The sequence below is a fragment of the Felis catus genome, chromosome B4, assembly GCF_018350175.1.
Source record: "Felis catus isolate Fca126 chromosome B4, F.catus_Fca126_mat1.0, whole genome shotgun sequence".
NCBI classification, from domain to species: Eukaryota; Metazoa; Chordata; class Mammalia; order Carnivora; family Felidae; genus Felis; species Felis catus.
The window spans coordinates 50,158,741-50,186,428 of NC_058374.1; the positions used below are offsets into that span (position 1 = coordinate 50,158,741).

The 27,688-nt window shown below is 36.1% G+C and overlaps 1 long non-coding RNA gene across 5 annotated transcripts in view; it reads left to right on the forward strand.

The window, feature by feature from the left end:
• The window catches only part of LOC102902449, a 61,600-nt gene that overhangs the window by 21,531 nt on the left and 12,381 nt on the right, over positions 1-27,688 (forward strand). For all 5 annotated transcript variants that reach the window (XR_006600562.1, XR_006600564.1, XR_006600560.1 and 2 more), the window contains 4 exons: positions 16,017-16,136; positions 16,584-16,741; positions 25,298-25,484; positions 26,199-26,272. This is a non-coding gene — a long non-coding RNA (uncharacterized LOC102902449). The remainder of the gene's footprint in view (positions 1-16,016; positions 16,137-16,583; positions 16,742-25,297; positions 25,485-26,198; positions 26,273-27,688) is intronic.

A 27,688-nucleotide genomic window follows, 5' to 3' on the forward strand; every position in this document is an offset into this window, starting at 1 on the left:
TGGGTGGATTTCCTGATGGAATTCACAAAGTGGTTGGTGGGATCCTTGGCCCTTTGATGAATTCTGAGCCCTGATTGCTTAGAACCAGAGTCCCTACTCCCAGAACATATATCTTCCCTGCTCCTAGGCTTTCAATCACTCGGCCATGCCAATCACCTCAGCATTCTAGGTAGGCTTTGGGCAATATCCTGCCTAGCTAGGAAAACTAGTCTCTCCCTCACTGTGCTCTCTTTTCTGTGTAGAAGAAATCGTTGGCTGTAGGGAATCTCTCTTGGAATTGAACTGTGCTGCCTTGGGACATGAGTGATACAGATAAAGTAAGGCTGTTCTTGCATCTATTTTTGGGTGTTTTGTTCCACGAGTGTTCTGGAATTGCTCTCCTTGACTCCGAGACTCCCACAAAAGTATTCTTGTCTGTGAGTGATTGTATAGCTAGTTTCAAGCCTTATTTTAATTTAAAACTTTAAAAACTTATTGTTGTTAATATTTGTTCTTTTTCAGGAAGTCATATGTATGCTGGGTCATTTCAGCTATTTTCTATGGCTCTTACAGTCACTCTTGTGTTGTGGTTGATAGTTTGAAACTCTTATTTAAATTTTTTAGTTGCTGTCTTGTTCCTATAATTTCCTCTTTCTTTTTTTAATTGAAATATAATTGATATATAACATTATATTAACTTCAAGTGCACAACATGATTTTTATATTTGTATTTATTGTAAAATGATCACCCAATAAATCTAGTTAATGTCCATTACCATATGTAGATATATGTTTTTCTTCTTTTCAGATTGTTAAATAGTACTCTTCACTCTTCCATGTTTCTTAACTTAGTTAGGGCTTGGAGCAGTGGGAGAAAATAAGTAAACTTATGAGCAGCCTGCATATTACCTAGTCAACCCTGGATGGTTGTTTTCTGCTTCATGGTTGAAGCAATGATTCTCTTAAGAGCAGGTGGGACGAGCCAAAAATGAAGCTTAAGTTATTCAACATCTTAAACTTCTATTTTTGTTTTTGTTGCCCCCCCCAACTTTATAGTCTTATTCCTGATAATACATCTTCACCCCTAAGTCACACACACATATACACACACACACATGCATATACACACATATACTGTGCCAGTCAGAATTCTCCAGAGAAATAGAACCAACAGGATATGTGTGTGTATACACATACATACATACACACACATATATACATATATATACATACATATATACATATATATAAATAGAACCAATAGAATGTGTGTATATGTATCACATATAGAGGTAATATATATGCATATATATTGCATATTATATATGTATATATGAGATATATATATATGGGGAAGAGAGATTTATTATAAGGAATTGGCTGTCATGATTATGGAGACTGACCTGTCCTAAGATCTGCTGGTGAATTGACAAGGTGGAGACCCAGAAGAGTTGATGGTGTAGCTCCAGTCTTAGTCTGATGCCCTGAGAACCAAGATACAGATGGTCCAGTTCTAATAAAGACCAGCAGGCTGGAAACCCAAGAAGAGCTGACATTCCAGTTTGAGCCCAAGGGAAGGAAAAGCTAGTGTGTGAGTTTGAAGGCAGTCAGGTACGATTAATTCTCTTTTACTCAGGGGAAGGCCAATATTTCTATTCTATTCGGGCCTTCAAACAGGTGGATAAAACAACACTCTTTTAGGGAGGGCAATCTGCTTACTCAGTGTATGGATATAAATATCAATATTATTTAAAAACACTTTTACAGAAACACCCAGAACAATGTTTGACCAATGTGCACCTTGTGACCTACTCAAGTTAACCATCAAACATACACCTCCAATCCAAGATGGTCTTCAGTGTCCACAAGGCTTTCTGTTAGTTTTAATGTTGGTTTCTCATATCTATGTTTCTACCTCTCTTTTCTGATGTCCACAAGGTTGATTTTGATAAAAGCCATTATCTCAGACTAATTTTCTATTTTCTGCGAATTTACAACTCCTAGATTGTTTATATCATCATCAATACTTTTTCCTGTGTGAGAGTAAATTCTTTTTTCCAAAACTAACTTCTACTATTTCCATCTCTTTCTCCAGTCCCCATTATATTTTCCATTGCAATGCAACAACAAGCACCTTATATGTATATCTGTAAGCATATATTTATCTCTATTCTATCTGTACTAATAAGAATATTCCTCATATAGGCACACCATCAATGTTTATTGAGTGAACAGATAAATGAATGGCTAATAAATGGATGAATGAAATAATCACTGAAGACAAATATTTAATGCAGAAATCATGAAACACTATGCAAATAAGAAAGAAATGCATTTTATGAATGGTGGTAGCAAGTCATCCAGTTGAGCTGTACAGCATTATAAAACACTTTCTAGTTTTAAAACACAAGATTAAACAACAGAAATTGTTGGTTCTTGCGATCACTTTTTATGTCTCATTATAGTTCCAAGTAATTTTCATTTATTTTATTTCAACTTGTGTGTGTGTGCGTGTGTGCGTGTGTGTGTTTCTGTTCCATTTTTAACATGCTGCAACTAGATTTGGCTTGTGTCTATATGCTGGATACTAGGAAAAACTCGTAGAGAATTATTCCATGACCAGTTAAGTCCCTAGATGATTCAGAGATTCATTGTCACCTTAATTAAACAGCCGTTCTTCGTTTTTACTTTTTCTTTCTTATCCTGCCTCCTATATACTCATTACGCTCTTTTTTTCTTTTAGCAGAGATGAGTGGAAGTTCTGAATTGTTTTTGGAGCATTCAAATCTCTATGGGGAATTAACCAGCATGCTTGACTTCCAAGAACCCTTAAAGTAAAACGATTTGACAGAATGTAAATTTAACCCTACTTTGATAGCTTCTGCTATGTGGTTTTCTCATAAATAGAGATCACATTTGATATTAGTTTGGCTTAGAAAATAATTTTCTTATGAAATTGAAAGCACATAAGCAATGAAAGAGGAGAAATGACATTTTTAGTTAACTTAATCTGGTAGGTTTGTATAACTCTTTCATTGTTTATTTTTAATTTTATCTGGGATCCTCTTTTAAATATATCTAACAAAAGGATGTCCATCTTTTACCAAAAAGTCCATTTAAAAACATTCAGCTCCAATTTATTGAGCACCTACTATATACCAATATTCCAGGCACTATTCTAGGACCTGGGAATACAGATAACATAAAAACTTTTCACAGTATACTCTTGTTATTTATCTTTTTTTTTTGTTTGTTTATAAGCTCTTTCTATATCACTATTTATTTTTTCCCAATATATGAAGTTTATTGTCAAATTGGTTTCCATACAACACCCAGTGACTTGTTATTTATCTTAATTGGCTTTATGCTGATTTCATTTCCCTGTCCTAATTAAATGTACAAATAAAGAGTCATGAGAGACAAGAACATAGAAATGTCCAAATACAAGTACAAATGAATGAATATTGAAATAGCACAGGTAAATTTGTAAGTTATTGTTCATAATTCCCTTGCTTTATAATTACAACTTATAGGCAATACTTTGGCAATATTATTAAATGCTTTGGTTTTCATAATTCTAAGGAAATGTGCCTAAAGTAAACTTACACCTTGAATTTTACATTCTAAATTTTATCTTCTCCAATTCATAGCTAACACATATATGATTTCAATCAAATTCTGACTATGAATTTTGATTTCTTTATGTTAGAAACACTTTTGTCAAATCATCTTTTTCCTCCTTCAACGTTCTGAGTATTAATAAAAGGGAATTTTTTTCCCTTTCAACATTCCACAAATATTTAATAATTCTTTTTTACATGCTGAATGGTAGATATAGAATAATAAAAAGACAAGGCATATAACCAAATCAGAGCTACAATTCTAAAAGTTATGAAAACAGTTGTAACCCTAGATCTCATAGAAGAAACAAACCACTCAGACTAAAGTGTGGAAAATTAAAAACTCGACATGATTGTGTTGTTTATTATCTTTTCATAGGATAAAGAATGAAATGTGTTGTACTTAGGGGCATTGTTATTTCAGATACTATTCTAAGATAGCCTTGAGTTTTCAATAGCCCTTAAGTCATAAGATCTATGCAGAAAAATTCAAACATAGAACCTATGTGATATCCTTGAAAGAAACTAGCTATTTTGATGCTGATACAATAATATATATGTATATATCTCACACATACAAATTCTTTTGAAAATTGACTTCATAATTCCTTGGCTTTACTGAAATCATTTAGAGTCTCTAATTAGTACTACCACAAAGGTCAACACTATGGAATTTCAACCTCTTCCAACAACAAGGTATTTCTAATAGGCTAGTATTTGCTTTTCCTGAGAGTTGCACTAAAGAAACAATGACAAAATAAAGCTAAATCAATTACTAAATATTTACCCAGTTCTTACAATGTGAAAAACATTCTGTTGGATACTACGAGTGATAAAATCACCTTAAGGTAGGCTCTGTCCTCAGGTGTTTAATAATTTAGTTAGGCAAGCTATGCCATGTGATGTGCCACATTCAGAGAAAGCTTCCAGGAAGACCTGAACAAGGAGATGGAATAAGTTTTCCTTAAATGATAGGTATTCTTCACATGTTAAATTTATTGAGAGAAGGAAATATGTTGCATATGTCTTTTTCTCTCTCAATGTTGCCTAGAACAATGCTTTGCATTCAGTAGAAACTCAAGAAATGTTTTCTAATTGAATCCACATAAGTAAATGCAATAAAAGAAGGTATTCCAGGGAAAATGTGAATAATTATAATAATAAGTATAATGATAATTATGATGATGGCAAATATTTGTTAAGTGCTGCTGTTTAAATGTATTGAGTTTTTTAATTTTCAAAACTGTATTGAAATAATTGCTATTGTTATGTCTATGTTGTCCTGAAGAAGTATCTGAAGCACAAAAATTAAACAACTTGTCTAAGATCACACAGCTAGTTAGTGGTTAAGCCAGGACTTAATCCCAGAAGTCTGGTTTCAGCATCTGCGCTCTTAACCACTGCACAATGCTTCTCAAAGCTCTGTGGGTAATATAGAGAATGATATTGACATGGTCACTTCCTTCAAAGAACTTAATATATAACCGGGAAAATTGTGCATGTTTGCATCATTTAAGTAGCTAAATAGTAATAAATACATTAAAATTATAGCTATTGCAACTAATCTCAAAAATGAGGAGCAAGGGCATACATGATTACGTTAGAGAAAGGGAAGATTACTGAAATCTGGAGTACTCTGGGAAGACTTCCTGGAGGAGGAGGAATTCAGATTAAAGTCCTGGGAAGGTGAGATCAGACAGGAAGAAAGATGTGGGACATATTCCAGAGAGAAACCATGTCACGAAGCAAAGTCGTGTGACCCTAAGCAGCAAACAGTTATGCTCTGGGAAACATGTATAGACCAGGCTGTCTGGAATGATGATTCTGTTTGAGAGTCAAGGGTAATGGTTAGGAAAATCTGTTTGAAGCAAATGACAGGCTGACACTGGCTCTTTTTGAATCTTCAAATCTGGTGACACCTGAATCTTTGGCAAAACAAATCCACCCTGTGCCCAGGATTTGGTGGCTTCCAGAAATTCTTCCCAGAATAAACCCCAAGGCTTTGCAGTCTTATCTCCATGAATGGCTGGCACAAGTTGACTTTCAAGTTCTCATTACTCTGGAGACCTCAGATTTCTTCTCAGGCTGACTGACCGAACTAGCTTTCACTTCCTTCTTGGTCAACCTTAAAGGCAAGCCACTCTTTTCTCTCCCTTCCAAAAGGAAGGCACTTTGCGTGATCACTTCTAAAAGTTTAGGCATTTTCAAAAGAGAAGGAACACACCTTTTCATCCTTTTGCAAATGTGCTCTGAGGGTAAGAGATCATAAACTCTGTTTGGAAAAGAGCACTGAGGGCAGAAACAAGTGACGGTAAAACATAGAATAAACAGAAATAAACCTCTCACAGATCTATTTATCCCCAAGTTTTACTAGAAGGTGACTTGGTTACGTGTCTCATAGGAAGTGAAAGACCTAGATCAAATGTTTTAAAGTATCCTGAATGTCTTTCCTCTAGGACCCGGGTTGTCCTCACAGGGTTCATAACATTTTAAAACTGTTTGGCATGCCTGGGCTTACCTCTGTGGTATAGTAGAATTAAAAAAAAAAAAAAACTTTTGCCTGCTCTTGGAAGACAATATTGGGCTAAATATAGTGCCATGTCCCACAGCTTGTAAAATCAACGACATGGCACAAATCTGAAGGCATCCTCAAAAGAAATATGGCAAGAAAAGTACATTGCCTGCGTTAGTCATAGCTGCCATCTCCCTGAATATCCCTGAAGTGGCTGGACATCTGCATTCCACGTCCTGGCTGGCGTTAATGTGACTTTTCTATAAAAGGAGAGGAGGACAAAAGAAAAAGCAAAATGTGCTCCACAATGGAAAATGTGATCCTCAGCCACTGGGATAAAATTACATTGACAGTGGGGGAGTTACTTTCTTCCTTCGAAGAACAATGTTTGATGTTTGAACTAGACTCTCTGGTGACGAAGCTCATAACTTGGGAGATAAATCGGGTTCAGATTTAGAAAAGACTTTTTCAGAAGTTGCTTAGCAGGGTAGTTTTAGAGGTTAACATGTGAATAGGGGTTGCATGATGCCTTGTCTGTCTGTCCTGCGTTTATTGGACAGAGATAATATGGCCTCTTCCCCATGTAGCACACATAAAGAAATTTAGATTCTGTCATAATTGTTCATTTTAAATACTGTGACATTTTAATATCTGGAAAATGTTTAAATCTGTCTCTTTTCCTTCTTTATGTTGATTTCTACATCTTTTCCTATTTATCTCTTTTGTGCATCACACATATTTTACTATGAACTCGATTTTGCGGGTGAAAGGCCACAACTAACTGTTTGCATGCCTTATCTCTGCCCTAGAGAGGGGTAACTCACAAATGAGCCAGCTGCACCTACTGTACATAAAACGGCAACATCACTTTGATCTCTCCCTTAATGTGCTAGGTTTAGATTACTTTGTGAGCAAAAAGGGGTGAAAGGTGGCCGGATACTATTTTAACTAACTACTGGGGGCAGTATTTATTCATGGTGCAATTTTTAATAGGAAAGATGGAACATGAAAGCCTGTCAAATGTACTGCTCAAACAGTCTGACAACACAGAATATTTTTACAGATGAAAGGTGAGGAATCTCCAACTTCTCAGGATAGCATAAATTGTATGGAAAAAGTAAGACATGCGAAAAAAAAAGCCAGATAGAAGACTATTTATATCCCCTTGTGATTGTATGAAACCCTGCCACAAAACCAGAGGACTATTTCAGAGTTGCATTTGTTGGGTACAAAGAGGAACATAGTGAACATTAAAAATACACACTTTGAGAAAGATTTTCATTACATTTATAATTCATGTAATATTGTTTTTACTAAGAACTGAGTGTTTCAGGGAGTGTCTGTTCCAATTTGGTAACAAGGTGGAAACCAGAAATATACAAGAAGTATACAAGGATGATATTCTTCAGGATTGGAAGAGTGACTATCTCTAACCACCAATCAGATTCTTACTCCTATTGTGTTTATTCAGAAATAGCTTGAAAATTCTGTTTCTGCCTTTGATGAGAGCCTCATCTTTCCTTTCTTGGCTTACCACAGCCTTGTCCTAAAACATTTATTTTCAATCTTTTTTTCTTTCTGTCCCCAAAACACTGGTGGTACTTGATGTACTCCTGTTGGAGTTACAGTGGCTCCCTATGAGAGTGTTCGATAAGGTGGAGGCGTGGAAAGTACAAGAGGGGCATGACGATCTCTGGAGTAACTTGCATGTTGTAAAGAAGACTCAGTCAGAGAAGGACAGATATCATATGTTTTCACTCCTATGTGGATCTTGAGAAAATTAACAGAAGACCATGGGGGAAGGAAAGGGGGAAAAATAGTTACAGAGAGGGAGGGAGGTAAACCATAAGAGACTCTGAAATACAGAGAACAAACTGAGGATGGATGGGGATGGGGGAGAGGGGAAAAATGGGTGATGGGCATTGAGGAGAGCACTTGCTGGGATGAGCACTGGGTGTTGTATGTAAGCGATGAACCATGGGAATCTACCCCCAAAACCAAGAGCACATTTTACACACTGTATGTCAGCCAATTTGACAATAAATTACATTAAGAAAAGAAGAAGGAGAAGGAGAAGGAGAAGGAGAAGGAGAAGGAGAAGGAGAAGGAGAAGGAGAAGGAGAAGGAGAAGGAGAAGGAAGACTCCATAGGTGCCTGGGTGGCTCAGTCAGTTGGGCTTCTGACTTCGGCTCAGGTCACAATCTAGAGGCTCATGAGTTCAAGACCAGCATCGGGTTCTGTGCTAATAGCTACAAGCCTGAAGCCTGCTTCAGATTCTATGTCTCCCTCTCTTTCTGCCCCTCCTCCGCTCATGCTCTGTGTCTCTCTCAAAAATAAATATAACATTAATAAAATTTAAAAAATAAAATAAAGAAGACTCCACAGTTATTTAAACACACCTAACTCATGCCTAGGAATCATTAGTGTTAAATTATTTAGACTTTTGTAATCTGGATATAATCCAGGTCACTAATTTCATTAGCATTATGAACCCCACTTATTTTTCCTGTTATCTCACCTTTTTATATATCCATCTGGAAAAGCAAACTCCACCTACTCTATTTTCTTTCTCCCCAGAACATTTCTATTTCATTTAAAATTCCAAGCTGAAAAATAATAAAATAAAATAAAATAAAATAAAATAAAATAAAATAAAATAAAATATAAAATTCCAAGCTCAAAATTTGTTCTCGAGTGAAGCCTTCGCCATCAGCCCCCACAAAGACTTGGTTTTTGTCATCCTAGTTATTACCTCAGCAACATAATGATGACTCTGAAAAAGAATTTATGATATGATATTCTGATTTGTCTGTTTAAATACCTGTCTTCACAACCCCACCACCAGAATGTGTGGTAGGATGTTCATTCATGTTTTTTGTTATTATTATTTTTTAGAGAGAGAGAAAGCAGGGGAGGGGCAGAGAGAAGGGGTAGGGAGAGATCGAGCAGGGAGCATCCCAATGCAGAGACCTGAGCCAAAATTAAGACTTGGGCATGTAACCAACTGAGCCACCCAGGCACCACTGTTCATTCATCTCTGTGAGTCCTAACTTCAAATTCAGTGGCAACCACAATTTAAGTGATGAATAATGATTAAATAACATTTGTATATATTTGTATATGTGTGTTTTCATTTTATTATAAGTAAATTGAGAAATATAAATAGATAAATATAAATAAAGTGAGAAATTACACACACACACACACACACACACACACACGCACACAGTGTAGGGCTCAATAACTGTTATATTTGCATACCTCCATGTAACTGGGACTCAGATGAAGGTATAGAACAATTCCAACTTCCCAGAGGGTTTCTTCATGCCCTTTCCTAATCAACACCTCCTCCCTACCAGGTCACTGCCATTCTAACTTTAATGCAATAAATTAATTTTGCTGGTTTTGAACTACATAGGGAGTCTATAAGTGGAGCCAAACAGTATTTACTTTTTTGTGTCTGACTTCTTATATTTGGCACAATGTTTCTGAGATTCACCCATGCTGTTCTATGTTCATTCTTTTGTATTATGGTATAGAATCCCATTGCATAAGTATGACATGACTTATTTATCCATTCTCTTCTTCATGAACATGTGGACTATTTATAGTTTTTAATTTCTATGAATAAAGTTACTATTAAAATTTTTGTACTCATTCTTTGTGGATATTTATGCCATTTTCTTGAGTATGTATGTAGGCATTGGATTGGTATGTCATAGGGTAGGTATAAGATTAGTTTTTCAACTTTCATTACTTCCTAAAATTCTCTGGGGCAATTGATACACTCAAAAGCTAAATTTAGGAGTCCCACTTGTTCCGTATCCTTGCCAGTAATTCATATTGTCAGTGATTGATTTTAGCCACTCTGGTGGCTTTATAGTGGCCTCCTTGTAGATGAAATTTACATTTCCTTATTGACCAGTAATGTTGAGCACATTTTTATGTACCTATTGGCCATTTGGATATCATATTTTACTAATTGCCTTTTCAATTCTTTTGCACTTTTTACTGGGTTGTCTTTTCCCACTGATTTGTTGGAGTTCTCTACATATCTGAATACAACTCCTTTGTCAGATGTATTGCAAATAAAGTTTCTCAGATGTGGTTTGCCCTTCTTTTGATGAACAGATGTTCTTACAATTTTTTTTTAACTTGTATTTATTTATTTTTTTTGAGACAGAGAGAGACAGAGCATGAACGGGGGAGGGGCAGAGAGAGAGGGAGACACAGAATCGGAAGCAGGCTCCAGGCTCTGAGCTGTCAGCACAGAGCCGGATGCGGGGCTTGAACCCACAGATGGTGATATCATGACCTGAGCTGAAGTTGGGCGCTTAACCGACTGAGCCACCCAGTCGCCCGATGAACAGATGTTCTTAACTGAGTCCCATTCTTTTTTTTTTCTTTCATCTCTTTATGTACTTTTAAGAAATCTTTAGCCAAGTTTATAAAGATATTGTTCTGTAATTCTAGAAATTTGATTTGTTAACTTTCAAATTCAGGTCTGTTACCCACTTCAAACTTATTTTTCTTTATGGTGTGCAGAAAGTTTTGAGATTTGTTTATATCCCATAGACAAATGCAACTGCTCCAGAACTATTTATTGAAAAGACCATCTTTACTGTCACTAGCTTGCAGTAGGACCATATATGTGTAGGCTTACTTTTGGTTTGTTAACTTGATATCATTGGTATATTTGCCTTAATTACTATATCTTGAAATCTGGTAGAGTAAACCCTCTAATTTTGAATTTTATTAAGATTGTCTTGAATATTCTAGGTTGCTAGCTTTTCATACAAATGTTAGAATTAGCTTGTCACTTCCCACTTACTACCCCCCCCCCAAACTGTTCTAAATTGATTAGACTGGTATTGAATCAATAGATTTTAACTTGGAGAAAAACACTTTAAGAGACATAGAACAGTTCAGGGACGCCATGGGGGCTCAGTCAGTTGAGCATCCAACTCCAGCTCAGGTCATGATCTCATGGTTCATGAGTTTGAGCCCCGTGTTGGGCTCTGTGCTGACAGCTCAGAGCCTGGAGTCTGCTTCAGATTCTATGTCTCCCTCTCTCCCTCTGCCCCTCCCCTGCTCATACTCGGTCTCTCTCTCTCAAAAATAAACATTAAAAAAATTTTTTTTAAAAGACATACAACACTTTAGATTTTCCATCTTGTGCTGGTTTTGGTAACTTGTGTTTTCAAAGGATTTTTTTTTTCCCATTTCATGATTTTTAAAAATTTAGTGAATATAAATTCTTTAAAAAATCACTTATTACCTTTTTAATATCTTTACAATATAGTTTTCCTTTTTTTTTTACTTTGAATAGTGATAATTTATGCTTCTTATTCTCTCCCAACCCCTTATTTTGTCCATCTTACTAGTTGTTTATGAATTTCATTAATCTTTTCAAAATACCAACTTTTGGCTTTGTTGACTGCCTCTATTGTATGCCTGTTTCTACTCTTACCTAATTATTTTTTTTCCTTCCACCCTCTTTGAGTCTAGTTTGCTGTTCTTTTTCTCACTCTTGAGGAAGACGCTTAAATTATTGATTTTAGATCCTTCTTTTGTAATGCATGCATATAAAACTACAAAATTATTACTCAGCATGTTCTAGCTGCATTGCATAAATTTTGACATGTTGTATTTTTTTATCATTTAGATCAAAATATTTTCTAATTTCCCTAGTGATTTATTCTCTGAATTAAGTCTTTTGCAGGGGTATGTTGCTTAATGTCTAAATATTTATAGATTCTCTAGTCGTCTATCTTTTATTCAGTTCTAATGTAAATACTTCGATGATCAGAATGTGACTTAAATCCTTAGGAATTTGTCAAGGCTTATTTTAAGGACAGAATATGGTCTATTTTGGTAAATGTGTTATGTGCACCACAGAAGAATATGCTTTTTGTGGTTGTTGCATATGATGTTCTATATATGTCAACTAGATAAATTTGGTTTGTCAGTTCTTCAAATCTTATTCTTATTGATTTTGGTGGGGGGGTTATGCAATTAACTTGTTTTTTCTTTTAAATATCCTTTATTTTTTAGGGAAGTTTTAGGTTTAGAGAAAAACTGAGTAGAAATTATAGAGCTCCTTTATACCTTCTATCCATATACATGCACATCCTTCTCCACACTCAATATCCTACACCTGAGTGTAACACATTTGTTACAGTTGATGAGACTATGTTGACACATCTTTTACATCCAAACTCCACAGATTACAATAGGAATCACTCCATGTTGTACATTTCATAAGTTTGGACAAATGTATATTGACATATACCCACCATTATAATTACATACAGAATAGTTTCCCTACCTTAAAAAATCCTCTTTGTTCTGCCTCTTTATCCCTCCTTCCCCCAACCCCTGCCAACCACTGATCTTTTTTATTGTCTCCATGGTTTTTCCTTTTCCAAAATGTTATATAGAGTCATACAGTATGTGACCTTTTCAGAATGACTTCTTTCGCTTTGTAATGTGTATTTAAAGTTTCTCCATGTCTTTTCATGGTTTTATAGCTTTTATTTTTAGTACTGAATAACATTCCTTTGTCTGGATGTACCGCAGTTTATTTATCCATTCACCTACTGAAGGACATCTTGATTGCTTCCAAATTCTGGCAATAATGAATCAAGCTGTTATAAATATTCATATACAGGTTTTTGTGTGGACATAAATTTTCAACTCTTCTGGGTAAATGCCAAGACATGCAATTGCCAGGTTGTGTGGTTAGAGTATGTTTAGTTTTGGAAGAAACTGCCAAATTGTTTTTCCAAAGAGGCTGAACCATTTTGCATTTCCACCAGCAATGAGTTTCTGTTGCTCTATATCCTTCCCAGCATTTGGTGTCTGTGTTCTGGATTTTGGACATTCTAACGGGTCTGGAGTGATATTTTGCTATTGTTTTAATTTGCATTTCGCTGATGACACATCATGTTGAGCATCTTTTCATGATTATTTGCTATCTATATGACTTCTTTGGTGAGCAGTCTTTTAATGTCTTTGGCCCATGTTTTAAATGGATTATTTTCTTATTGTTGGGTCATAAGATTTCTTTGTATATTATAAAATATATAATGCTACTTTATCAGATGTGTCTTTTGCAAATATTTTCTCCCAGTCTGTGGTTTGTCTTTTCATTCTCTTGACATTGTCTTTCTTAGAGCAGAAGTTTTTAATTTTAATGAATTCAAGCTTATCAGTTATTTTTTCATGAATTATGCCTTTGGTGGTTTATCTAAAAAAAACATTGCCATACTCACGATTACCTAGATTCTCTCTTAATGTTAAATTCTAGGAGCTTATAATTTTGCATTTTACATTTAGATCTAGAATCCATTTTGAATTCATTTCTATGACAAACATAAGATCTGTGTCTAAATTCTTTATTTTATCTTTCTTTCTTTCTTTCTTTCTTTCTTTCTTTCTTCTTTCTTTCTTTCTTTCTTTCCTTTTGTTTTGTTTTGTTTGCATGCAGATATCCAGTTGTTTCAGCACCATGTGTTGGGAAGACTACTTTTTCTATTTTGAGATGCCCTTTTTTCCTTTGTCAAAGATCAGTCGACTATACTTATGTGGACCTACTTCTGGGCTCTCTATTTTGTCTGTTCCTTCACCAATACCACATTGTCTTGATTATTAGCTTTTTAGTAAATCTTGAAGTCAGAGAGTGTCAGTCTTCCAACTTTGTAATCCTTCAATATTGTATTGGCTATTCTGAGTCTACCTTTGGGGGTTTTGTCTGCTGTTCTCTTAGTTATTGAGACAACTGGGTTGAAATCTTGCAGTGTTTTATATTCATCAGTTAAAACTTGAGTGTGTTATATTTTTCAAATCTTATATCCTTACTAAATTTTTTACCTGTTTATACTCTCAGTTACTGAGAAAGGTGTGTTAAACTGCCACTTGAACTTGTGCATATACTTGTTTATTCTTTTAGTTCTGTTAACTCTTGCATTATATATTTTAAATCTTTACTATTAGGTCCATAGTAGTTTAGGCTTATATATCTTCCTATTAAATAGGACTTTTATCTCTACAAAGTGTTTCTTTATGTCTTGTAACATTTCTTGCATTCAATGCAGTTTTGTCTAATATTAATACGGTAATAGCATCTTTCTTATGGTAAGTATTTACATGGAAAACCTTTTTGTCCATTGTTTTATTTTCAATATACCTTTACTTTTATACTTAAAGTACACTTCTTGTAAACAATATACAATTAGATCTTTTAAAATCCACTCTGATAATCCTTGTGTTTTAATAGGAATTTTTAATCAATTCATGTGTAGTGTATTTATGACATGGTTATGTTTAAGTCTAACATCTTTTTGGTCTTGTTATTCCATATATTATTTGTTACTGTTGTATTGATTAAATATTTTTGTTATTCCTCTATTAGCTTTTTCCTGGGGGGGGGGGGGTTATAACTTTTAGTATCATTGTTTTGTGGTTATCCAAGAAATTACTTCTTTAACTTATTACAGTATACCTTAAATTAGTACTTTTAGAACATCTTAAACAATGTAAGCTCTTTCTACCAGTTGACTCCACTTAATACACTCTCATCTCTTTTTCATTTTTTATATTTTGCTAATTTTGTCATGCCTTTCATCCTAATGTAAAAACCCTCCAAAAATATTATGATTGTTGCTCCAAATAGTAAATAGTTTCATGTTTATCCATTTATTTACCATTCCAGAGCCATTTATTTCTTTTCACCTCTCTGCTTTTATCTTGGCTTATTTTCCTTACAGCTGAAGGAAATCCTTTAGTATTTCTTGTAATGTTGGGCTGCTAGTGACACATCCTCTCAGCTTTTTCTCCTTTGTCTGAGAATGTCTTTATTTTAGCTTCTCATTTGAAGGATAATTTCACTGGAGATAGCATGCTAGATTTTAGCAGTTGTTTTCCTTAGCACTCTAAAGATATTTTCTGGCTTCCATAGTGTGTCAGACATTGATGCAAGATTAAGGAGCACAAAATGTTTATTGGAGGATGGGAGGAGTAGGTAACTCCTGTAAAAGATAAAAAGGCAGAAGGCAGGTATGTCAGATTGTGAGGCTGATCTGACATCTGTGAGTAGAAATTAAGAAAGAAAAAGACCTGGGCAGGAAGAGCCTCATCCCATGATACAAATCTGACACAACATTGACTAACTCTTTGGGGAGCTCTGAAGCAAATTGTACCTGTTTGAGAAGTCCCATGTTAGTGAGAAATAGCCAGGTCATAATACCCCTGCTCTGTTTAATCATTAGTTTGGTGCTGCCTGGCAAAAACATAGCCTTGGCTGGAACATTGAAGTGCATCCTTAAAGCATTGCAGTTGGAGGCTGTTAGCTAAATATACTCAATACAACTGAATGACGAATTCTCGTCAAAGAGAGATCAGAGAGGAATAACTCTATGACTAACATGATCCATGTCTTGCATTACATGGATTCACTTTTTATGTATTTAGGTTGTAGCCCCTTCAGGGTTCTGATGGACCTCTCTTCCAGGGTGGAAAAAAAGCATGAGGTTAGTGGGACAACTATAACCACCACTGCTGTAGTTTTTCTTGGGACCACAACTGGTGTTCATAGTCTCTCTTCCACAATGATTTAAATAACCCTCATCCTCAGTGTTATTTCTACTGGTTTCCATGACTAGTGGAGTGACCTAGGGGTGTTTGAGTTTAGTGTAACAAAACCCTTCTCAGAATAGAGTTACTGCATTTGTTCATTCACATGTACTGTCAGGCAATGGAGTACCAAGAGATATCCAAGTAGATTCCATGAATATTTTTCTCTGGTCCATTATCTAAGAATAATCCTAACTCATCTTACTGGTAAGGATCAATTGCCCCTGACAAGATAATAACTATTCTTCTTGTCTGTTGTTCCCTGATCTCAGCATTCCAAAGTGCCCAGATGGCAATCAAAGAATATAGGTCAATTGCTACACATGTCCACTGGCAAGAATATGACCCTATTGGGGACCAGGAGCTCAAACTGTACAGAATCCAGAGTTGTGGTAAGAGAAATCTCAAAGTCTTACAGTGGATCATTAGGAATGGTGGTATATATGTAAACCCACTTCTACTTCTACCTTTTGGTTCATGTATGCATGCATGTTTTTCTTGGGGGGACACAGTGCTATATAAGTCTCTAATTCAATATGGATGCTGCATCCTAAGAGACGGCAGCCCATCATCACAGAATATTACTTCTGAGCTGATGCTTCTAGCATTACGTCTGGCAGGTCATTCCAATGTTCTAAGGCTAGCTAATTCTTGGTGGTACATTGTACAATATGTCTAGTGGATCCCAATATTTGGATACTTTCATATCGTGTGTGTGTGTGTATGTGTGTGGGGGGGGGGGAGAGAGAGAGAGAGAGAGAAACAGACAGATAGACAGACAGATATTTTAAAGAACAGGCTCACATAATTGTGGGGGCTGACAAGTCTCAAATTTTCAGGGAAGACCAGCAGGCTGGAGACTCAGAGAAAAGTTGATGGTGCAGTGTTGAGTCCAAAGACTGTCTATAGGAAGAATTCTATAAACACTGAAGAAGACTTCAGTGTTTTCTCTTGATGCCTTCTGCTGAATGGATGAGGTCCATCAACATTAAGGAAGGTAAACTGCTTTACTCAAAATCTACTAATTTAAATTAATTGTACCTAAAAAATACCTTCACAGCAGCATCTAGACTGGGTGTTTGACCAAAAACTGGGTACCATGGTGTAGCAAACTTAACTCACAATATTGGCCATCACAGCTGTAAATTAGACATCTGTAGGCTTCCAGATAATAGTTTTGGCTGAAGTCCTACAAAGCAGAATTCAAACTCACATCCAATAAAAATGTCACTTGTCATCCTCAGATAAGAGGAGCCAAAAGTAGTCACCTTGTCACCGAGTGATGGTATCTCCTTCAGAAATAGTGCCACATTTTGTGTCAGTCTTATTTCTGGAAAATTGATGAGAGGATACAGTAGCTATATTAGCCTTGGTAAGTGGTATTCCATGCTATTAGTCCCATACATAATCTAAGTCTTTGCCGCTGTGATCAATCCTTCCGGGTGCCTTTTTAGCTAGTTCTAAGTGGCTAATGACAAAGGCTGACTTAAGACAACTTTCTGAATTATCTTGTCTGCTCGGTTTTTCAGTGCCTGTTCCATAGTTGGTGTTTTCTGTGGGCATTAGCTTTTATTATAAAAATATTCACCTTATACCTAATTTTATATATCCTTCAGAAACCTTTTCTCCAGACTCTCTTGTTATTGATCTTTCAATTTATTTCTATAAGTTCCTTGGCAAGCTAGCTAAGCCATTTTCCACTCAGAACACTTTTCTTTTACCAAAGCATGCATAGACATAAACAGCATTAAAAGTTCCACCTATTGGGAAAATTTTGCCTCACCAATATCTTTCAAGGCCACCTCTAAGAATAACTATAGAGCAGGCATATCATTTTCAGCTTATACCACATACTGAGGCAATCCTTCCATTAACCTAGCCAACCTATCCACTGGGCTTTGTTTCCCTCCTTCAGCTGATTAGGTAGAATCTTTCACATGGCCATAGGTATGAATAAACTGAAGGAACCATGGTGAAACAACCATGGTGAGTGACATGTGGTTCTGAGCAACCTGTTCACATAGCTTACTTATGCCTTCTGGTTTTGCTTAGTACATACAGTTTCAATTTGTGATGGATTGCTGCTGGGACCACTTAATTACATGACTTGGTGGGTCCAATATAATTGAGCTCATAGGAAATTTTAAACAAACGGATAAACTAAGAATCTTGTAGCATACCAGAAGCTGCTTTTTTAAAGGAACATAGTTTTGTTTTGTTTTGTATTTTTGCTGCAGATGGCATGACTTCTCTAGCGGCTTGAATTGTGATTTTCCCACTGGAATTTGTCATAAAATCCATACTGCATATTTTACACTGCTGAAACCTCCAAAATCATAAAGTCTGCTGGATTTTAGGTCCCAAACTGCCGGTTTTATTTACTGCAGCCTGGACTTGCTGTAGAGTCCTTTTCCATTCCAGACCCCATTCAAGTCTATCAGTTCACTACATGGGCCAGAGTATTCTTAGATGTGGAATGTGTGCTGCTTCCAGAACCCAAAGAGGCCAATTGGGTATTGTGTTTCTTTGTGGTGGGTGATGAAAGATACAGTAAATAGCCTTTACGTTGGTGCGATTGTCCTGGGATAGCCCTTATGATTGAGCACTAGAAATTTGCTGAAGTGGCAGGTCCCAGAATCTTTGCAGAATCTGTCTTCCACTCCCAGAAGCTCATGTGTTTTATAAAACCTTATCATTTACAAACTAAGTTCTGTGACAGCATTTCCTAGAATCTACCTTGGCCTGAGGAACAGAGCCACCACTGAACTTATTATTGATTCTGGTATCCCTCACACCAGTGGATTCCTGATGGCCTTGCTGAATGACATTTTCTCTGGAACATAATCTGGAACATAATTATGTTTCTGTGGAACATAATCCTCTGGTGGGTCTTCTGGTCTCACATAATATAGCCATTCTAGCCTGCCCACCTCCCTGAGGCTTTTTATCCCTTTCCCCATTGTCTCACATGGCAGTTCAAGCATTGCAACTTCAATTATCATGGGCCATCACTTTCTCTAAACTTCTGAAAGCCACTATAAAGCAACAAATTTGCATCATTCTCTGGAGTCCTTGCCAAGTGTTAAAGTCATACCCTGGGAGAATTAATAAACTCTCCTTTTTTTAGTGTTATGTCCTGTCCTCTTGATCAAGAACCTTCAAAATTCAGTTGTGAGTACTCTGCACAGGCTTTTCGCCATCAATGCTGACTAATTATTTAATACCTTTTTCCTTTCTTTTCTTTCGTTCTTTCTTTTTTTAAGTACAGTCCTTTTCCTCACTAATCAAGCCCAGTAGATCTTTGACTTGCTTTTGCTATGACTTAAATCAAAGTTTGGCCTGACGTGCAGAAAAGAAGATTGTGGGGAAAATCCTGAAGCTGACCCTGTTTCCTTGTGGGAGAGAGGACTCTACAGTGTTTCCCCACATGCAGAAAAGGCCACCTATATAGGATCTAAGTATTTAGAGGATTTGGGGAGCCCAAATGTTTGGGCACATACATTCAGATGATCATCATATGTCAGGGTTTCAGGCTTTCCCAGCAAGATCTCTAATCTTGGCATAACAGAACTGACTCCGTCAAGCACTCTATAGTCTTTCCCAGCCCCTGCTCTCAGCCAGACATCCTGTAAGCAGTCTCAGAATAAGGTCAACTCAGGAGATGTCCAAGGTTCTGACAGGTGGTAATGGTGCTCACCCATGAGCCTGACTTTTTTCATGGGTTGTAGCCTTGTCTCAATTGCTATCAAATGCCTTAAAACAGTTCCCTCATATATATTTTTCTAAGTTTTTTAGTTGTTTATGGTGGGAATTTAATTACAAAACTAGGTACTCTATCATGACCTGAACCAGAAGTCTCTTAATAAATGCTGAATAAATAGATTTATTGAGTTGAAGGGAATTCTGGTATATCCTGATGAAAATATTGAGGAGGCATTGGGAATTATCTGTATATCGGCAATAGTTAAAAGAGGCTATAGGAGTGGTTGATGTTTTCAAGGAAGATTATACAAGACCAAAGAAAGGAAAAATTTTAAAACAACAAATTAGGGAACAACAGTATTTATAGGGTATAAGATTATGAGAATTCAGAAAAGACTGAAAAAGTGACAGGAACATAAATATTTTATCTAGGCATTCTGTTGTGCTTCAGTTAATTACCAAATTTTTGCTGTAATATTCTAGAATTTGTATAATTAACAAGGAAGAGATCGTATGAATTTGTGGGTAAATCAAGGATTAGGGTTCAATGAGGAAGAATTTCTAAGAAGAGTAAGTTTTGAGTTAAAGACTAATTGGATCAAAGCATGACGAAATGGGATAGATGTAGGGAATAGGGTTAATTCTGCCCTCAGCTAAGCATGAGCAGGATTAAGACTTTGCTGCTGTAATGCACATGAGGAAATAAAGAGACATGTCAGGGTAGAAAAAAACAAAAACAATGGCTCCAGAATTTTCATGTTGATGGAGATTCGGAGCAACAATGTAGTTGAGAGCAGATTCAGGGCACTTGTCTGGAGGCCGCATTTCCCTAGTAAATACACTTAAAATTTAAAGTCTGGTAGATCAATGCAAATAATATTGAGTTGATGTTTTCAAACACACATTTGCTAATTCTCTTGTCATTTAAATAATTAAGTGATTATTTAACTTGGGGTTGTTTGGGGAAGCTACTAAGGATTTTAGAAGACCTTTAGTTCTCTCCAATCCTATCCCAAACTATCTCCATTCTGCTAATGAAATGCATTAATGTGTTGATAGAAGAACAAGGTGGAAGATTCTAAATGAAAGAGGAAAGCAGAAAACATTACCCTAATTGGTCTGAAAGGCAGAAATTCACTTTAAATTAGATCTCATTTGTAAGTGAGGTAGGGGAAGGTTAGGTCTTTAAAAGTCAAGCTAACAATGTTAAAAATAACTCATAAAAATACTGGTAATTTTAAACCTAGTAAGATGGAGAAAATCATGATGCTATGGGGTCTGTGCTGAACTTTTTGTAAGTCTAGTTGTTGAGGTGAGTATACCGTAGTGCATATGCAGGTGGACACTTTGTAGTTAGCAAAAGGCACGCGATTGGATGGAGAAAGATTGATTCATGGTCATCTGTCTGTCCGTGACATAACAAATACTCCATGATGAAACTGTTCATCAAAACAGAATGGCAGTAACCAAGATAAACTATATTGTATTACCAATAGGGGGCTCTGTGGTTTTGCAATACAATTGTGCTCATTCATTTAAATGCCCCCCCAACCCCCCTCCAATGAACCACTTTGCTTTGTTAATAAACTGTTGGGGCCTTCTATCCATCCATCTATCCCTCCATCCTTCCATTCTTTCAGTTAGTGTCATTTACCTGCAATTCTTCATTAGTTAACGGTGAAAATACTCAGAAGGCAAATAGCTCCACTGCTAACTCTCCACCTCATTGGGATTGTGGGAACTCTTATTGAGTGGTGAGGGTTAGGGTAATGAAACTTGGAAAAATGCCATCCCAGGATTCCTCTGTGCTACCAATATGCAAATAATTTAATAGTAATGCAGTCAAGAGTTCCCTGAGTAAAGACTCTCCATTTTCATCACTGTTGGTGAGTGCCAAGAGGGACAGATGAGAATAAGTTATAGCCACATTGTGACATGTAATAAATCTTCCAAAAGAGGTTTACACATACTCAGCTCTTTGGCTTTTATCCTGTGTACGACACTTCTGTTTGCTTTGCATCTAAGCAACAGAAAGTAATCAGCCTCGAAGAACTTAATTATTGGTTGCACGGATAACCCTTAGGGTGTGTGTGTCCAGTCACTTGGGCCTCCTCCTACATCTCTCATCACATAAAGCAATATGCTTCTCTGAGTGCCAGCCTCTCTGGAAAGCATGGGGGTTCATTTCTTCTTCCAGGGGAAGACAAAGGGCTGCTGAAACAACAGAATACATCGAAATGGCCCTTCTTTGGGAAAATGAGCTGCTAACAGTTCTTGATGACTGAAACAAAGGAAGAGTCCTAGGGCTAGAAATCACTCAAGAACAGAGCCTTGATAACAGTCAGCTGCGGAGAAGTAGAAATTGTAAGGAATTCTAGGGAGAGCAATGGGGCAATACTGTAACAGGCTTGCAAAATCCAACTCAGAATCACACTAGTATATTAATGAGACAAGTTTAAACCAGTCACACTCCCACCTCTAAACCAAACTGTTAACACAGTTTAACACACTTTCAAAGGGGCACCCCTATGATGTGCTAATGAAGTCACTTTCTTCCCAGCAGGAGTCAATGGGCTTTCCCTTCTTTGTTGAGCTCTCTTTGATCATCAGGCAAACAAAATACTCAAATACCTTGTCAATCTTGGCAGGCAGTGTGTTTTTCAAATGTATCTTAGGGGAAACTGAGGCGTAAAGGATCAAATTTAAAATTTAAAGGTAGTACAATTATCTGAGTTTGGATGGATTTTCTGCTCCAGCTTTTCCCTACTGCTATTTAAACGTTGTGAAATGAATAAGAGCTCTTCAGGTATTATATCTTTTAAGTTAACAACTTGGAGAGTAACAATAGCTGTGAAATGCTCTCTAATTGTTAAACACTGAACAAATGTATGAAGTATTACATTTCAATTTTTTAAATTACATTGCAAATCGTTTGTGTGAAACTGGACATTTAAACAATTGGGTTTAAAAAAAAGCCTATAAGTACTAATGGATACATTCTAGAAACCAATGGATACATTTAAAGCAACCAAACAATTTAATTCAATTATTTTCAGAATAGCTTCAATGAAAGCAATCTCTTAAAAGGCATTGTTCCAGGTAGCTCCAAGGACAGAATTATATTTTTTTAGATTAGGACAGTGGTGTGTACATTGGGTGTTTCTTTTTTTTTTAATTCTTTAAACTGTACACACAAAAATATACAATATATACTTTTCATGTGTATTCCACATTTCAAAATAAAAAAAAGAATTTTCAAAAAGACTTTGTTGCATAGCTGAAATCTTAAAATGAATTGAGCAGAGACAATGCATTTAGCATTCTTAAAAGTTTCTTGCAAGATTTTATAGAAAAACTGCCCATTATTCTATTTGACAACAAGCCTATGAATTTTGGAGAAAACCAAAAAGAGAACCTGTAAAAAACAAAAGGATCTTTTTAACTGAACTACATAATATACGGATCACTATCTGTAATTTTTTTTATGAGCCTCTAGATTTCGGCAGAAAAGATTTTAAAATTTCTTATTGCTCTTATAAACCTTTGTGATTATCTGACAATGATTCATGTAATATTATTGTATATCTGACTTTGGCAGTTACCCATTACACCATGTTAACATATTTCAATAAGTAATCAATTTGGTTTCCACTACGCTGATTTAATTCAGGTTTCATTACTTGCCTAGTATTTATTTTTTAGGCATGTTGTCCATCTTAGTCTAGGACTGCCCTTTTTGCATTAGCCATTTTAGGATAAAATACTTAATAAGATTTGCATTTAAAAAATGAACTAGAGGAACTGGACCCCCTCCAGCCAGAACAAGTAATTATGTCATTTGTATTGCAAAGCAGGAGTGGCTATAAAGCAATGGTATACTTTTTTAAAGATTGATAACCTTAAGCAGTATTATATTACACATAAAATGGCAGGTCTGACAGAGGAACTAAACGTGGGCAGTGTATAAAATCCTGAGACTTGTAGAGAGTTTCAAAGTTTTTACTTTGCCTTCCGATGACATACTCAATTAAAAGCAATCATTTGCAGTCTATGTCCTTATTTTCTATTATATCTCCGTGCCCTACATCAGTCTTTCTCACAGAGAACCCTATGTTTATGTAGATAACCCATGTCACATAGGACTGAACGCTTTCAGATTTACGTCCTAATATTCAGAGGCCAAAGTTAGATTGTATCTATAAGAAGTGGCCAATACAAATGAACCCATTTAGTTGCCTGTAATCACCTAGGAGGCACTCAGTCTGCCCCACTGAAATTTTCCATTGTTCATAATGACTGAAACCTGGCAATGCTGTTGATGTTACTGTCACTGCTAAGAAGAACCCAACAGAGAACCTTTACTGAGCCTTTGGTAGTCAGTACTATGCTCTAAGTGCTGTGTTAAGTACTATCTCATTAACCCTCACAATAACTTTTCAAGGTTGGTATTAGTCATAGGAATGAGATGTGTTTATGAAGGTTACATCATGATCCCAGGGCCACAAGCTATTAAAGTGGTAAAATTGGGATTTGAACCCAGTCTAGGTCTAATTCCAGAGCTGATGTTCTTTTTTTTAATGTTTTTATTTATTTTTGAGACAGAGAGAGACAGAGCATGAGTAGGGGAGGGGCAGAGAGAGAGGGAGACACAGAATCCGAAGCAGGCTCCAGGCTCTGAGCTGTCAGCACACAGCCTGACGCGCGACTCGATCTCACGAACTGTGAGATCATGACCTGAGCCAAAGTCGGACACTTAACCGACTGAGCCACACAGGCACCCCCAGAGCCGGTCTTCTTAATCATTATGATAAACTTATAAAAACTAAAAAAATCTTTTAAAAATATTCCTAAGATATTCCCCTAACAAAAGCATCTATGACTATGTTTCAGTGAATGACAGGGCATTATAATTTCCTGGCCTATATTGAAATCTTTTGAATTAGAAGTGGTCCCCTCGTTACTGTGTGGAAGAAGGTTTGTGATAGAATGTGCCCAAATTATCAATTAGGGTCTTTCTTTAGGATGAAAGGATACATAGCAGGTTATTATTTAGGCAATGGTCAAATTGATAGTTCTCAGATTGGATGAAAGTGCTCCGAACCTTAAGTTCACAGGGCTCACATTCTCATAAAGGGCAACAGAAAGACATGCAGGGCAAATGGGAAAAGCAGTCTCATAAGAAAATCAAAATACCTCAGAAGCACTAACCAGTGTGATATGAACCAAGAATGCTGACTGCTGACCGAGAAAGCTTCTACTCTTCTTACTTGCTCAGGAAACCCATTTAGGGAGTTGTTAAAAACTGAGAGAGGCAATTTAGAGATAGCAACATCCTCTTAGACTTCAAAGAGGAGGAAATATATTTAGGGACCTTTCTGATATAAAAAGCCATTATAATTTTGAAGCTTTTCCTTAAAATATATCTTTCTCAATTTGAAACCCTAATGTTCAGTAATTGAATTCAATGTTTAATTGCTCAATATTTCCATCAACAGTCTACTTGATACAATAAATCAGACAAAGCCTCCGATAGTGTATTTTATATTATTTATACAGACATACAGATACACATATATGCATATATATTTATATCATAATTGACACTCAGCATTTTTTAGTTAATTACGGAATAAGATTTATTAGTTTCCCAAGGCTGTCATAACAAAGTACCACAAAATGATTGCTTAAACAATAGAAATGTGCTGTCTCACAGTTTTGGAGGCTCTAAGTCCAAGTTCAAGGCATCCATAGGATTGATCTCTTCTGAGGCCTGTGAGGAAGAATCTGTTTTGTGCCCCTCCCCTCGCTTCTGGTAGTTTGATGACAATCTTTGATGTTTCTTGACTTGTAGAAATATTGGCCTGATCTCTGCCTTCGTCTTCACATGACAGTTTCCCTGCGTGCATTTCTGTCTCCAGTTTTCCCCTTTTATGAGGACACCAATCATATTGGATCAGGGGCCTACTCCACTGCGATATGACATCATCTTACCATTACATCTGCAATAACCCTGTCTCCAAATAAGGTTACGTTCTGAGGTACCGGAAATCAAGACTTCAAATATGGGTTCTGAGGGGACCCAATTCACCTCATAACATAAGCTTTAACTTTTGAAAGGAGGGAAATATTTAGGATCAGAATAGAGTTGTAAGAAACTTTAGAAATCCATCTGTCTTCCATATGAGAATACCTCAGCCCAGAGAAATTAAGTGGCTTACCTACTGAACAGTCAGTGGCAGAACTGGGACTGAAATTCAGATTCCAATATATAAACACAATGTGGTTTCCCACTGCCTAGGCTGCAACTTACGAAGAGTGTACTGGGATAAATTATTTCATTTAGAAACTGATTTTTTCTTTTCTTTTCTTTTTTAATATTTATTTATTTTGAGAGAGGGAGAGAGAGTGCGTGTGCACAAGAGACTGGGGGAGAGGCAGAGAGAGACAGAGAGAGAATCCCAAGCAGGCTCCATGTTGCAGTGTGAGCCTGATGTTGGGCTCAAACACACAAACTGTGAGATTATGACCTGAGCCGAAATCAATAATCTGTTGTCCAACCATCTGCACTCCCCAGGTACTACTCCTAAAAACTGACTTTTTTTTCTGATAGGAAAATTAAATTGTTAAATAAGATTTTAAAGGTGAGAGTGTATATGTTTCACACATTTTATGTAGAAAATTATGGAAGCTTCACAAGAACAATATACTAAATAGTTAAATAACAATAATTTAATCTCGAATTCTCTTTTCAGGGACACTTAGGTATCAAAGGCATTGCAGAAAGCACTGTACTTCACTATCTCAATGTATCTTAAGACTTCAAAAGGTGAGTGCAATTATTCTCATTAGAAAGATGAGCAAAACAGAAAGATGTCAAATAAGTTGACTAAAGTCACGTGGATAATAAGTTGTATAAGTAGAAATCAAAAAGGTCAACTATCACTGTGCTGTCCCATACATTTGATTTTTGGTAGCACAAAACAGCCTGTAAATGTATACAGGAAGAAGAGATCAATGATGAATCATTTTAGACATAATTTTCCTGCTGGAAGACATGGCCACCATATAAGTAAAAGCACTCCTTAGCTAAGAGTGTGAAAAGGAGAAGTTCAAGGTGTCAAAATTGAATCATTGATGAAATTTGTAGTTAATGTGAAAAATGTTCAATAAATTTGAATAGACAAAGACCTGGGAGATTTGAAGAGAACCAGGAAAGACTGCAGCAAGATATCTTACATTAGGAAAGATGTGAATGAAAACAGTTTATTGAACCTAATCCCATACTGGAAACAAATCTTACTTTGATATTTGCATCACCACTGTCTGGTGTGCAAGAAATAATTAGTAAGTATATATAAATATATTGGAATTAAAATTTTGAAAATGTCTATAGGAAGACATTTTCCATAGAATTTTGAGGATTATAATTAGATATAAGTGTAGTAAATGTACATAATTCCATAATAATCTACTCTACTGGTTTGAAAATTGATCCATGCAAAGGAGAGTAGTAGCCAACATTAACTGAGCACATACTATGTTTCAGGGACGGTTGCAAATAGTTTATCAATATTGCTTTTTTCCCCGCAACAAATTTATGATGCGGGTACTATTACAATCTCCATTTAAAATGAGGAAAATGAGGTTTAGAAGTCACAGAGTAAAGGACCCACTGGATTATTCAGAGCAATCACTCTTAACCACTGATATCACCAAGGAAGAAGAAATGATACATGAAGGAATTTAATTCAGCTTTTTTTTCACCTATCATAGCACTTGGCAGGTATTTAATAAATGTTGGATAAAGTGCACTGAAGTTTTAAGTTATGTTTTATTAAGGATTGGGTGCATGGAAATGCTGAATAGTACAGGGGTGTCTTCAGGGGATAAAGCAGATGATGCTACAGAATGAGAGGAAACATCCGAACCAAGAAGCCTCATCAAGTAAAAGTAATCTATGCATAAGCATGGATAGACAGGGTAACCTTGTGTAGAAAGGGAAATACCCTGCCATATATTGCTGTGTTTCATCAGATCTTGAATTTCAGAAATCAATATAAGAAAGTTAAGTTTAAGTTATTGGTCATGAAACCCATGGAAAGAATTTCCCTGGGAAATTTATATATTTTGCAATTATCTATTTCAAAAAATTGAAATATGAACCATATTATTAATATTGTATAACCATAAAAATTTCATCAGTAAGTTATTTTATTTTTTTTTATAAATTTTGTTTACTGTT